The sequence below is a fragment of the Schistocerca piceifrons genome, chromosome 2 (assembly GCF_021461385.2).
Source record: "Schistocerca piceifrons isolate TAMUIC-IGC-003096 chromosome 2, iqSchPice1.1, whole genome shotgun sequence".
Classification (NCBI taxonomy): domain Eukaryota; kingdom Metazoa; phylum Arthropoda; class Insecta; order Orthoptera; family Acrididae; genus Schistocerca; species Schistocerca piceifrons.
The window spans coordinates 612,585,259-612,599,529 of NC_060139.1; positions in this window are offsets into that span (position 1 = coordinate 612,585,259).

The window sequence follows — 14,271 nt, forward strand, 5'->3', positions numbered from 1 at the left end:
CAGTGTGCAGGTGGCCGCTCCTTCAGCAGGGCCCGAGCAGGCACACAGGGGCAAAGGCTTGCTGGTTATTGGGAGCTCCAACGTCAGGCGGGTGATGGAGCCACTTAAGGAAATAGCGCACAGGGCTGGAAAGAATTCCAACGTGCACTTGGTTTGTCTGCTGGGGGGGCCTCAACCAAGGTGTGGAGGCGGTCTTGCCTATGGCTATTGAGCGTACGGGGTGCAGTCGTCTGCAAGTAGTTGCTCACGTCGGCACCAGTGATGCCTGTCGCTAGGGTTCTAAGGTGATCCTCAGTTCGTACAGGCGGCTGGCGGATTTGGTGAAGACCGCTGGCCTAGCAAGCGGGGTGCAAGCAGAGCTCTCTATTTGCAGCATTGTTCCCAGAGTGGATTGGGGTCCTTTAGTTTGGAGCTGAGTAGAGGGTCTCAACCAGGGGCTTCGTCGACTCTGTGACGGTCTTGGCTGCAGATTTCTAGACTTGCGCTATTGGGTGGGGAGTTGTAGGACGCCCCTAGATAGGTCAGGGGTGCACTACACGAAGGAAGCGGCTAATCGGGTAGCAGAGTACTTGTGGCGTGCACATGGGGTTTTTTTAGGCCAGGCAGTAGTGCGAGGTGTCCTGATGAACACTCACCAGTCGACATGCACGCAGGGAAATCAGGTCGCGTTCAGTGTAAAGACACTTCAGCTATCAAGATATTAGCAGTAAATTTTCAGAGTATTCGGAATGAAGTTCCTGAATTTACTGCCCTCCAGGAAGCGTGTGGTGCGCAAATTATTCTCGGAACTGAGACCTGGCTGAACCCTGAGATAGGAAGTTCTGAAATATTTAGTGAGGGTTGGAACGTGTATCGGAAAGACAGATTAGACACCGTAGGAGGTGGTGTCTTCATTGCAGTTGACAAAAATATTGTGTCTACTGAGGTCGAAGTAGAGTGTGATTGTGAAGTTATCTGGACACGTTTAACAGGGCTAGGAGAAATAAAGTTGATTGTTGGGTGTTATTACCGGCCACCAGGTCCCACCGTGACAGTTCTAGAATCATTCAAAGGGAGTCTACACTCTGTATCGCAGAAGTACCCAGATCATGCGATATTAGTCGGAGGCGACTTCAAACTACCTAGTATAGACTGGGATGTCTATGGATTCATTACAGGTGGTACAGACAAGCCGTCGTGTGAATTACTTTTGAACACATTATCCGAAAACTGTCTTGAGCAGCTAAATCGACAGCCAACACGTAATGGAAATATTTTAGATCTGGTAGCCACAAACAGACCAGACCTCATCGACGGTGTCAGTGTTGAGACAGGGATTAGTGATCGTGATGTTGTCATTACGACTATGGTTATGAAAGTTAAAAAGTCGGTCAAGAAGGCTAGGAGAGTATTCTTGCTAGAAAGAGCAGATAAGCGGTTGTTAGCATCCCACTTAGTAAATGAATCGACTTCATTTACTTCTGGTACGATGGATGTGGAAGAATTATGGGCAAATTTTAAACACATTGTAAATCACGCATTGGACAAGTATGTGCCGAAAAAGTGGGTTACGGAGGAAACAATCACAGTTGCACTCGCGGTACAAGAAAGATTGGGAGAATAGAATGAGGACAGGCAAAAGTTAGTAGAGATTCGTGCTGCTGTAAAAAGAGCGATGCACAAAGCATACAACCACTACCACCGTCATACCTTAGCAAAAGATCTTGTTGAAAACCCCAGGAAATTCTGGTCTTACGTGAAATCGGTAAGCGGGTCGAAGGCTTCCATCCAGTCACTCACTGATCAGCCTGGCCTGGCAACGGAAGACAGCTAAACGAAAGCTGAAATTTTGAATTTAGCATTTGAGAAATCTTTCACGCAAGAGGATCGTACAAACATACCGCCGTTTGAGTCTCGTACAGATTCTCATATGGAGGACATAGTGACAGACATCCCTGGGGTTGTGAAGCAGCTGAATGGGTTGAAAATAAATAAATCACCAGGTCCTGATGGGATTCCAATTCTGTTTTGCAGAGAGTACTCTACTGCATTGGCTCCTTAGTTAGCTTGCATCTATCGCGAATCTCTTGCCCAACGTAAAGTCCTGAGCGACTGGAAAAAAGCGCATGTGACGCCTGTATATAAGAAGGGTAGAAGGACGAATCCTCAAAATTACAGACCAATATCCTTAACATCGGTTTGCTGCAGTATTCTCGAACATATTCTCAGTTAGAATATAATGAATTTCCTTGAGACAGAGAAGTTGCTGTCCATGCATCAGCACGGCTTTAGAAAGCATCACTCCTGCGAAACGCAACTCGCCCTTTTTTCACATGATATCTTGCGAACCATGGATGAAGGGCATCAGACGGATGCCATATTCCTTGACTTCCGGAAAGCGTTTGACTCGGTGCCCCACTGCAGACTCATAACTAAGGTACGAGCATATGGGATTGGTTCCCAAATATGTGAGTGGCTCGAAGACTTCTTACGTAATAGAACCCATTACGTTGTCCTCGATGGTGAGTGTTCGTCGAAGGTGAGGGTATCATCTGGAGTGCCCCAGGGAAGTGTGGTAAGTCCGCTGTTGTTTCCTATCTACATAAATGATCTTTTGGAAAGGGTGGATAGTAATGTGCGGCTGTTTGCTCATGATGCTGTGGTGTAGGGGAAGGTGCAGTCGTTGAGTGACTGTAGGAGGATACAAGATGACTTGGACAGGATTTGTGATTGGTGTAAAAAATGGCAGCTAACTCTAAATATAGATAAATGTAAATTAATGCAGATGAATAGGAAAAAGAATCCCGTAATGTTTGAATACTCCATTAGTAGTGTAGCGCTTGAAATAGTCACATTGATGAAATATTTGGGTGTAACATTGCAGAGCAATTGAAGTGAGACAAGCATGTAATGGCAGTTGTGGGGAAGGCGGATAGTCGTCTTCAGTTCATTGGTAGAATTTTGGGAAGATGTGGTTCACCTTACAGGAGACCACTTATAAAACTCTAATACGACCTATTCTTGAGTACTGCTAGAGCGTTTTGGATCCCTATCAGGTCGGATTGAGGGAGAACATAGAAGCAATTCAGAGGTGGGCTGCTAGATTTGTTTCTGGTAGGATTGATCATCACGCGAGTGTTACGGAAATGCTTCAGGAACTCGTGTGGGAGTCTCTGGAGTAAAGGAGGCGTTCTTTTCGTGAATCGCTACTGAGGAAATTTAGAGATCCAGCATTTGAGTCTGACTGCAGTACCATTTTACTGCCGCCAACTTATATTTCGCGGAAAGACCGCAAAGATAAGATAAGAGAGATTAGGGCTCATACAGAGGCATATAGGCAGTCATTTTTCCCTCGTTCTGTTTGGGAGTGGAACAGGGAGAGAAGATGCTAGTTGTGGTACGAGGTACCCCCCGCCATGCACCGTATGGTGAATTGCACAGTATGTATGTAGATGTAGACTATGAACAGAAGTCTGTTGCTGAGGTAGAACACTCAAAATTTCTGTGAGTGTGCATTGATGAGACATTGAATTGGAAGAAACACATCGATGATCTCCTGAAACGGTTAGGTTCAGCTACTTATGCTATTAGGGTTAATGAAAATTTTGGTGATAAACGTATCAGTACATTAGCCTATGATGCCTATTTTCATTCACTACTTCCATATGGCATTTTATTTTGGGGCAATTCATCATTAAGAGAGAAAGTATTCATTGCACAAAAGCGTGTAATCAGAATAATAGCTCGAGGCAACTCAAGACATGCACAGTACCTTCGTAATACATATATTCACTTATGAAATTTGTCATTAATAACCCATACCAGTTCAAAAGTAACAGCAAAGTGCATAGCTACAACATAGAAGAAAGGATGATATTCACTATTCTGGATTAAAACTCACTTTGGCACGGAAAGGGGTGAATTATGCTGCCACAAAAATCTTTGGTCATTTGCCAAATAGTATTAAAAGTTTGACAGAGTCTTGGTTGACCTCACATTTGTCATCAGCCAAGGAGTTTCATATCAGGGCGAACTCTTCTGCAGAATGAAAAATTCATTATGGGCTGTCCTTCAGGCTGTGGCTAAGCCACATCTCCGCAGTATCTTTCTTTCAGGAACGCTATGCCTGCAAGTTACCGAGGAGAACCTTTGTGAAGTTTGGAAGGCAGAAATTTGGTACCAGTGGTAGTAACTCTTTAAAGACAGGTTGTGAGTTGTGCTTGAACAGCTGTTGGTAGGGCACTTGCCCGCAAATGGCAAAAATCTTTATTCTTGGTCTTGGTCTGGCACATAGTTTTAATCTGCCAGGAGGTTTTATATCAGTACATACACCACTGCCGAGTGAGAAATTCATTCTGGAAACATCCCCTAAGCCATATCTCAGCAATATCCTTTCTTCCAGAAATGCTAGTCATGCAAGTTTCTCAAGAGGACTAGGAAAGTAGGAGATGAGGTACTATCAGACGTAAGGTTTGTGAGAATGAACCGTAAGTCATGCTTGGGTAGGTCATTTGGTAGAACATTTGCCCGTGAAAGTCAAATGTCAAATGGTTCAAATGGCTCTGAGCACTATGGGACCTAACATCTGAGGTCATCAGTCCTCTAGAACTTAGAACTACTTAAACCTAAGTAACCTAAGGACATCACACACATCCATGCCCAAAGCAGGATTCGAACCTGCGACCGTAGTGGTCTCGCAGTTCCAGACTGAAGCGCCTAGAACTGCTCAGCCACTCCAGTCAAATGTCCCATCTTAGTCTCTCGATTTGGCAAATAGTTTTAATCTGCCAAGAAGCTTCATATCAGTGTACACTCCGCTGCTGCAGAGCGAAAAATCCATTCTGGGAACATCCCCAAGTGAGTGTAAAAATTTGTAAATTTGTGGTATGATCTTATAGGACAAAACTGCTTAGGTCATTAGCCCTTAAACTTACACACTACTTAATCTAACTTAAACTAACTTCTGCTATGTACAACACACACACCCACGCCCGAGCGAGGACTCGAACCTCCGACAGGGGGAGCTGTGCGCACCATAACAAGACTCCCCAGACCTCAAGGCTACTCCGCGCGGCCGAAATGAGTGGCTAAGCCATGTCTCCAGAATATCCTTTCTTCCATGAGTAAAGAGAAGAAGTTGAACAGGATTTAGAACCAGAAAAGAAGCTACAGGACAGAATCTAGCCACCGCCAAAATCGCTCGAGCTGGCCAGTGGACTGCATATTCATCTGCTTCACAACCACATCTGTGTTGCAAGCCTTCAGGGAAGCAGTGTAGCCTGATTACGACAATTAGGTCATCAGCTCCAGCTCAGAACTTTCTGCAAAACCCATTAACGCCTTTATTAGCGTGATATCAACATGGTGAAGCAATATTTAAGGTCTCCCAAAGCAGATCGTTATCACCGAACAGCTGGGCAGTCTGCCTCACTTGGACATGAACCTTGGTGCCTGGCGCCTAATGGTTCAAATGGTTCAAATGGCTCTGAGCACTATGGGACTTAACATCTTAGGTCATCAGTCCCCTAGAACTTAGAACTACTTAAACCTAACTAACGTAAGGACATCACACACATCCATGCCCGAGGCAGGATTCGAACCTGTGACGGTAGCAGTCCCGCGGTTCCGGACTGCAGCGCTAGAACCGCACGACCACCACGGCCGTCCCTGGCGCCTAATCATCTGGGTGATAAGAGCAGTAGTGCATTTAGCCACCGTCCCGAGATCACCATGTGGTGTTCCAGCTATCTCTGCCATTGCCGGGGTGCTGACAGAAAACCAATATGATCTGAGCCTTCCAGGTGGATGCAATCTGATTTCCTCATAGCAACAGGTGACCGCCACACCACAACGTTGTAATTGGTGTCTGTGGAACTTCTGCAACAACACTAGTGTTGTAATTGATGTAAGAAGTGAAGAAGAAGCAATCATATCGAGGTTTCTCCCATTTTTATCGAAAATTCATTCCAAAATTCGCTGAAATTGCAAGATTCCTCTCACAGTTGTTATGGAAAGCGATAAAGTTTCATTAGTCATCAGATTGTGAAAGAGCATTTCTTAAACTTGAAGGCTTGTTAATGTCTGGTCCAGCTCTTGCCTTTCCAGAAAAAGTTCACACTCTCTTGTGGCTCCAGCAATTTGGGCTTATGTTGAGTTTTGAGTCAGGAAATAGATGGACAGGAAACTCCATAGCATAAACACCCAGACAGGTTAGTAGGGAAGAGAGTAATTATTCAACATCTGAGAAAAAAGTGCTGGTATTAGTATTCAGAATAACATGTATCCAATATCATTTACACAGACATCATTTTAAACAATAACCAAATATGCAGCACTCAAATGGTTATTGAGACATAAAGATTCATCTAGTAGATTAATTAGAAGGGTATCACGTCTCAGAGAGATTCATTTCGAAGTCATACATCATCCAAGGAGGTCACACAAATGCAGATGGTGTGAGCTGCAAAGTACATGCCACTGAATGCACAGGCTTAGACGAGGATGATGGAAGGAAGCACAAAGCAGTGACCCAAATTGTCAACACTTCGCAAGGCAGGCATATTTCAGCATGGAGAATGGATTATTGTACAGGAAGACGAGATGCAGGCTACGCATGCTAGTGCCAGAGATATTACGAAACGAAATATTGCAGCAGGCCCACAATTCGATTTTAAAAAGTCATACTGGTTGCAGGCCAATGGAAAGCAGAGTACCGCGAAATTTCTGGTGGGTAACATGCAGACAGACCGCCGATCGTTGCATAAAGAATGGTATGCCATGGCACAAAGGGTAGAGCTTAGTTACCAAAGGATTATGTTAAAAACTTTACCCGAGGGAGATAAACCATTTCAAATGATTGGGATGGATATTCTTGGACCATTCGTGTGAATATCAGCAGGAAACTGTTATGTTTTGACGACAATCGATCATTTTTTACGTTTCAATTTTATGATAAGAATACCAAACCTGCAGGCTGAAACAGTAGCACATCGATACTCAAGTTCAGAATGCCAGACGCAATAATAAATGACAAAGGGACAAACATTATGCCCGATTTAATGAAGCAGCTGTGCCAGTTATTGCGTATCAAGAAGTTTTGTGCTAGTGTTTTACATCCACAGGCAAACGGTTGAGCAGAAAGGAGTCACTGGTCAACTCCAAAGATGTTAATCTACTATGTTAACTTGCAGCTTAAAAACTGAGATGCTCTCTTGCATACAATTAAAAACTCTATGCCAGCATAGGGTTGTCTCCACATTAGGTTGTTTTTGGTCTGAAGATGCTGTCTCCTTTTGAGTTGTGTAAGCCTCCCACAGGAAGTGATATTTTGTAGTGAAAAATTTCTCTAAAAGCTTAAAAACTATTTGGTGACAGCTGAAAAAGATCAACACCAAACCTTTGGAGCGACAAGGCAGGACACATAATAGGAAGGCAATGTTACTTGAGTACGATGTAAGTCAATAGGTTATGATGACCAACCCACATGTACAAAAAGGGACAACTAAAAAGCTTGTGACACATTATCAGGCGATAGAAATGATGTCACTTGTTAAGCTACAACTCCCAACTCGCCCCATAATAGTCCACGTCAGTCGAATTCATCCTTTTAAGGCAGCTGTAGAAGTGCTGCCTCCACAGTCAGTAGTGTCTTCCAAAGAAGAAAGTAAAGAATCTGGGGAAAAAAGGAAAAGTTGAGGCAAGAAGAGCGAGACAGTTCTGTAGTTATCCTGAGACATCTCTGTGCACTTAAGCCATGAACAGCAATAATAAAGTAGCTAGAGGATGGCAAGAGGACTGTAGACACAATGTGTTTATGAATTGTATGTATCTGCTTATTAATCAGTCAGGTTATTTGTGTATGTATTTGATGGATCTATTTGTGATTTAGGAAATACTTGTTTGCAGAGAATGTTATTTTGGTGAAACAGGATCACAAGTTGACATAAGGAAACGTCTGACGTAAGTTCTAGGTCGATGCAATATAAACACAGGTCTGGAAATGTATACTTTCAGGATAAACACATGTTTACAGGAGGTGTTCAATGTGGAGACCATTCATGACAATGCACGCCTCTGCCCTCTGGCGTAATGTCACAGCCTATGAAGAACACACAGTTGTTGTACCTGGTGGCATACAATGACGATGCGACCCTGTAGTTTCTGCACATCGTTGATTGGCGTGACCAATAAGTGTACAGATCTCTCCTCACTGGCGCTCAGGATACAGTGCAGTTATGGAGTGTGTTACACTTATAACACAGAAAACACCATTTACTTTCACTATGTAATATTTTTATTGGCACAAGATAAATCAAAACACAAAGAAATAGTTTTTGACAATCACAGTAACAGTCATGACGAATGTCTCACACCAACTAGTCAACAACCAAAGTAAGTAAAACGAAGTACAAGAAAGCAAAGATATTAATATTTTCTGGCGGTTCTGCCACAGACCCCCCCGAGGAGCGCGGAGCGCATAGGAGGAGTGATGAGGAGTAAGTGATAAATAAAGGGAAGGTAAACATTTAAGGCATGACATAACCTTGAAGTCTGAGAGGTGGCCATACGGTGCGGCCAGCATGGGTGATAGCAATAGGAGTAGGAGGATTCGGGGAAGACGAAGGAGAAGGGGGGGGTTACTCTTATAAATAAAACATTATTTGAGTCTACATAGGCTGAAATGTCATTTTGTGAAGTACCAGGAGCCACACTGAAGCACTGTAATAACTTAATGTCTTTCTGGTCAGATGGCACAGAACTGTTTTGAATTTCAAATAAAAAAAGAAGTGTCCACAAGTTGTATTTTTATAGAGTCCACATCATAGTCACTCAAGTTCACTTGAAACACTGGTTCATTACTGCTGGCACTCGGAGGCGTGAAGTATAGAAGAGGGGGGCCTTGACTTGCAGAGAGTGTTTGATTAGCTTGTGAAGAAGGGAAAGGACAGGCCTCTGAAGTTTCCTGCAAAACAAATTCATTATCGTGTATGTCGGTGTCGTTAAGGATCCATGCTGGTTTCAAGTGCTCAATGGACACGATAGATGGTTTATTCTTAAAGAGGATCGTATAAGTATTTTCTAAGCATCGCATAGTTACAAGAACTGAGGTGTGGGTGAATGAAAATTGGAGGGGTAGCATGCGATCGAGGTCCGCGGAATACGTAACTTGGTGATATGCTGTCGAACCTGTCGTACCAACTCGGGAAGTTTATCCTCGGGAAGTAGAGAAGGACCATCAAGAAAATCCGCCGGGAGTGCGAGGTTTTCTCCGTATACCATCTCAGCAACTGACACTTTAAAGTCTTCTTTGAAAACTGTCCTCAAACCTAAAAGGACCCGGGGAAGTGCCTCAGTCCAAGAGGAAGAATGACACATGAGAGCGACCTTCAGGGTACGGTGCCAACATTCTATTAGGCCGTTAGATTGTGGGTGATAGGCTGTAGTTCTGAATTTGTTGATACCACACAGTTGACAGAGGTGATTAAACAGATTAGATTCAAATTGTCTCCCCTGGTCTGTGGTAAGTGAAGTAGGGCAACCAAAACGAGAAAGCCAATTGTAGACAAAAGCGTTAGCTACAGTGTCGGCCGTAATGTCCACGATGGGGATAGCCTCGGCCCAACGTGTGGTACGATCTATCATGGTAAGTAAGTAACGGAACTTGTTAGATATCGGTAGCGGACCGACGATGTCCAAATGGACATGACGGAATCTACCTGAGGGCACAGTAAATTTGCCTAATGGGGGCTTGGTATGTTTGTGTATTTTGGCTCTCTGGCAAGGTATGCATGCTCTCGCCCACTGATTGCAGTCTCTTTTTACATTAGGCCAAACGTATCTCTCTGTAATGAGGCGCGTAGTCGCGCGAATGCTCGGGTGAGCGAGATTGTGGATTGTGTCCAAAACGTCTTTCCTAAGAGCTTCAGGGACTATAGGACCAGGATGACCTGTTTTAATGTCACAATACAAAGAGCAATCATCATTAGGGAAGGGAAGTAAAGCAATTTGTAAGGAAGTATCAGAGTCAGAGAGAAGGTGCTGTATCTCTGGGTCGGATAGCTAAAGCTCGTGTGAGCGGTGAGGATCAGTAGCTGTCTTCAGGGAAGACAGGCGTGACAGGTAGTCTGCTACAACATTGTCATTACCCCTGGTATATTGAAAGTCTGAAACATATTGTAATACCAAATCCATATAGCGAAACTTTTTGGGTAGTACATCTAATGCTGGTTTGCAGAGAGCCTCGACAAGGGGCTTGTCATCTGTGTAAACTCTCACAAGTCGGGCTTCAATATCTGTACGAAAGTACTTTATGGCCTCATAAATGGCGTAAAGTTCACGATCAAATGTGGACCACTTTCTTTGTGTTTCGGTGAGCTTTTTTGAAAAGAAACAAAGGGGTGTGGTACCTGTTGGTAGGGTCTGTTGCAAAACTGCGCCAATGGCATTATCGCTGGCGTCTGTGGTTATTGTCAGGGAGGCGTCAGGGTGAGGGTGAGACAGGGTAATAGCGTTCACCAAGGCGTACTTAATGAGTCGAAGGCTCGCTGCATGGTCTGATCCCATTCTATGTGTCTGTTACCTGTGGTATTCTTTCCCTTTAAGGCCTCAGTGAGAGGGGCTTGAAGAGATGCCGCATGTGGAGTGTGGAGTCTAAAAAAATTTGCCATTCCGAGGTATCTACGTAACTCTTTATAGGTTTGAGAGAAGGGAAGGTCAAGTATTTGTTGTACTCTCTCTGAGGTGGGACGAATGCCCTCGTTATTGACCAAATGTCCCAGGAAAATAACCTCTGGCTTCTCCGTTTGGGATTTGTCGTGATTAATCTCAACTCCGTGTCGTGCCAATCTATCAAAAACCTGTTGGAGGTGTTGTTTGTGTTCCTCGGCAGTTGTGGAGAAAATAATAATGTCGTCTAGGTAGGCATAGCAAAAATTAGGGCCATGTAGAATGGTGTCAATGAATCTTTGCCAGGTCTGGGCGGCATTCTTCAATCCATAAGACATAAACAAACATTCATATAATCCAAATGGGGCGATGATAGCAGTTTTTGGGATATCTTCTGGGTGCATCGGAATCTGATGTTATACCTTTCTGCAGTCTAACACAGAGAAAAAATTGGCTCCGAACATGGATTGTGAAAAATCGTGGAGGTGTGGGACAGGGTAGTTATCAAGTATTGTTCTGGCGTTCAAACGCCTATAGTCTCCACAGAGTCGAAAGGAATTGTCCTTTTTGGGAATGACTTGTATTGGGGAAAACCACGCACTGTCCAAGGGGCAGACTATACCCAAGCGTAAAAGTTCATTAATACATTCTTTGGCAGCGGTAAGTTTTTTTGCATTGAGGCGTCGGGGGTAAGAATGGACAGGCGGTCCCTCAGTTGTGTTAAGCCTGTGACAGACGCCCGTAGTAATAGCCTTGATTTTGTGAATAGGTGTGGCTGAAATACGTGGAGGGACGCAAGAAGGAGCGACGTTATCGTCTGTGCGCGGTAAGTAGGAAAGGGAACTAACCTGAAATACGTTATCATTGAATGGTAGTTCAGTGAAAGCTGCAGTGTTGTCCGTGGAGCTGCGCTGTGCGACAGCCGGCGGGGTTCCATTGACTATGGTGTTACTGCACGAAAGAATCGTTGCGCGCGCATGCGTGGCGTCGCCTGTAGCAGCTGTCGCCTCTGTGTTTTGATGAAAGTGTGACGGTGAAGCGCAGGATGGGGGGTTGCTGGGCGGGTTGCCGTCTTCGCTGTCTGGGTCGTGGCAGGCGCTGCTGTGGCTGCGTATAAACAGCGGTGCGGTATGCAGGTCCCGTGTAGTTTCTTGCGTGTTATTAATTTTAATCTTGATCTCCTCTCTAAACCCGCGCAATTCATCAGTCAGAACATCACAACATTGAAGTAGCTTTGCATTGTCTTCGGACAGTTGGTCGATTTCAAGGCGTTGCATAACTACGATCGCTACAGCAGCTATGACCTCCTCAGATAGAATAGAAACTGTCTCTTTGTCTTGTTAACAGGACGTATTCGAGCTGCATTCTGTCGGCGTGGATGGGGAAAATCTCGCCGAAAATTTTTGTTTAAAATCCACTGAGCAGAGGGCAGGTGTAATTAAGTCCAAAGAAAAGTTATGAGCAGTTAAGAAGTCCAGTCCTAATACCAGCTCGTCGATTTCTACTACCGAAAATGTCCATTCATAATTATGTGTATCATCGAAGTAAATGCGAAGTTGCGTTACACCATAAACCTTTAATGAGGAATTGTTGGCTGCTCTGATTTGGTGAGGCAAATGCGTGATTGTAGATGTGGCCATTGGACGTGGAATTACGCTCACATCGGCACCAGTGTCCACTAAAAACCATTTCTGAGAAGCTATATCTTGGATATACAAACGTCCGAGAGAATAATTCAGAAGTACCAGCCTGTGATCTGTTAGGCGACTTGACGTCACAGTGCGGACCGGTGCGCCTCTAGCGGCCCGCCGTGCGTGTTTGGGCGCATTGCACAGGGTGAGCGGCAATTCCTGGCTGTATTACCGTAAACCAGGGCCGGCCAAACGCTGCACAGTGTGCAGACGTGCGGAAGTGCTGCACATGTGCGCACGTGTGCGACAGCGACATCTGTTATTAGACATGTGTCCAAAATGAACGGCGGCGGCTCCACTTCCCTGTTTATGTGGTAGAGATGGGGGATCCGCTCCTGAACTGATTCATAGAGTTGAATCTTTCAAAGGAGTGAACAATCAGTGATTCAGAAAAAAAGAACGGTAGCTCCAAACGTTTCCCACAGCAGAGAAAGAGAGAGAGAGAGAGAGAGTCGGAGCAGATCAGCGGGGCCTCTGCTGGTCAGAGCACACTACACGCCACACAACACAGCCAGCGCCGGCCTCTGCCCTGCTTCTACCTTGGCTGCCTGCATTGTGCAGTGCCCCATTGGATTTTGTGTTTCACATATGCTGTGCTGTGTCTGTGCTTCCTCTGCCGCGTGCAGTGTCTGGCGCAGCTTAACTTAGCACCGCACTCCGTCGGCAATCGTTTCAGTCGCAAGTCCTGCCCTCTGGGCAGTTGATGCGAGCAACAGGACAGAGAGCCTCCTCGCGGAGAACATAAGAACTACTAGCAACAACCTGCTCGCAAGAGAACTGACGATTTGTCTCAGAGCGGGTGACTGGTGGCCGTTCACCGCTCCCCCACACCCTCGGAACTCGCCCGCTCAACGCTCACCCCACCGTCCTTGACTCTAGCCAGAGTGTTCAGCAAAGCAACTCAGGTGTCACTCTGGTCTCTGCGGTCTTAGCTCACGCAGTAATACAGCTCGCGGCTCGACCTGCTTGACTCAGCACCTCTGCATCGGAGTTCGTCTCTACTGGATATTGTTCTTCGTAGTAATACCGCTATGTACATTACATAATTATGTTATGTATACATCGTTTGTTTTTATTTTATTTTTATTTGTTTAAACTGATCAGATTAGGTTCCTGACGACTCCTCTTACTATAGGATTTTTATTATGGACACTCGAATTTACGCTTTAATTACGAGCAAACTGATAAACGTATGGCAAAATGTGATACACCAATATTTTCCTTGTTTTATTCTGCGTAAGGCTATATGCAGCACTTTAGTCTTACAGTCAAATTTATATATATTTTTTCTTATTCTGGTACGGATTTTGCGATTTTAGGCGTCTTCGGAAGGAAACGTTCACTTTAAAAATATATGGCTTGCGATGTATTTGTACGAGGTTAATGAAATTTTAATACATTATAGCCAAATATATTGTTAATGTAAATCTCAAGTTACAACATTTTCCGATCACCCAAAAACCACGATAGTGCAAAATAAATCAATAATCAAAAACTTTGTCATATCGTGGAGCTGGCCATGGTGGTCTAACGGTTCTAGGCGCTCAGTCTGGAGCCGCGCGACTGCTACGGTCGCAGGTTCGAATCCTGCCTCGGGCATGGATGTGTGTGATGTCCTTAGGTTAGTTAGGTTTAAGTAATTCTAAGTTCTAGGGGACTGATGACCATAGATGTTAAGTCCCATAATACTCAGAGCCATTTGAACCATATCGTGGAAATTTCTATAAACAATACAAAATTCTTACTCATTATCTGTGTAACTTCAAAATAGGATCAAATAAGATCAAAATACAGGTATCGTACTGGAATAAACCAAGTTTAAAGGGCAATGTACCTTCCATTTATTTTCTATTGTGAATGAGTGGTGAGTCATGAAAAAGAGGTAGTTCATTTCAGGGAGTGAACAGTTCTGATCCGATCTCTGAAAAGAACAGTT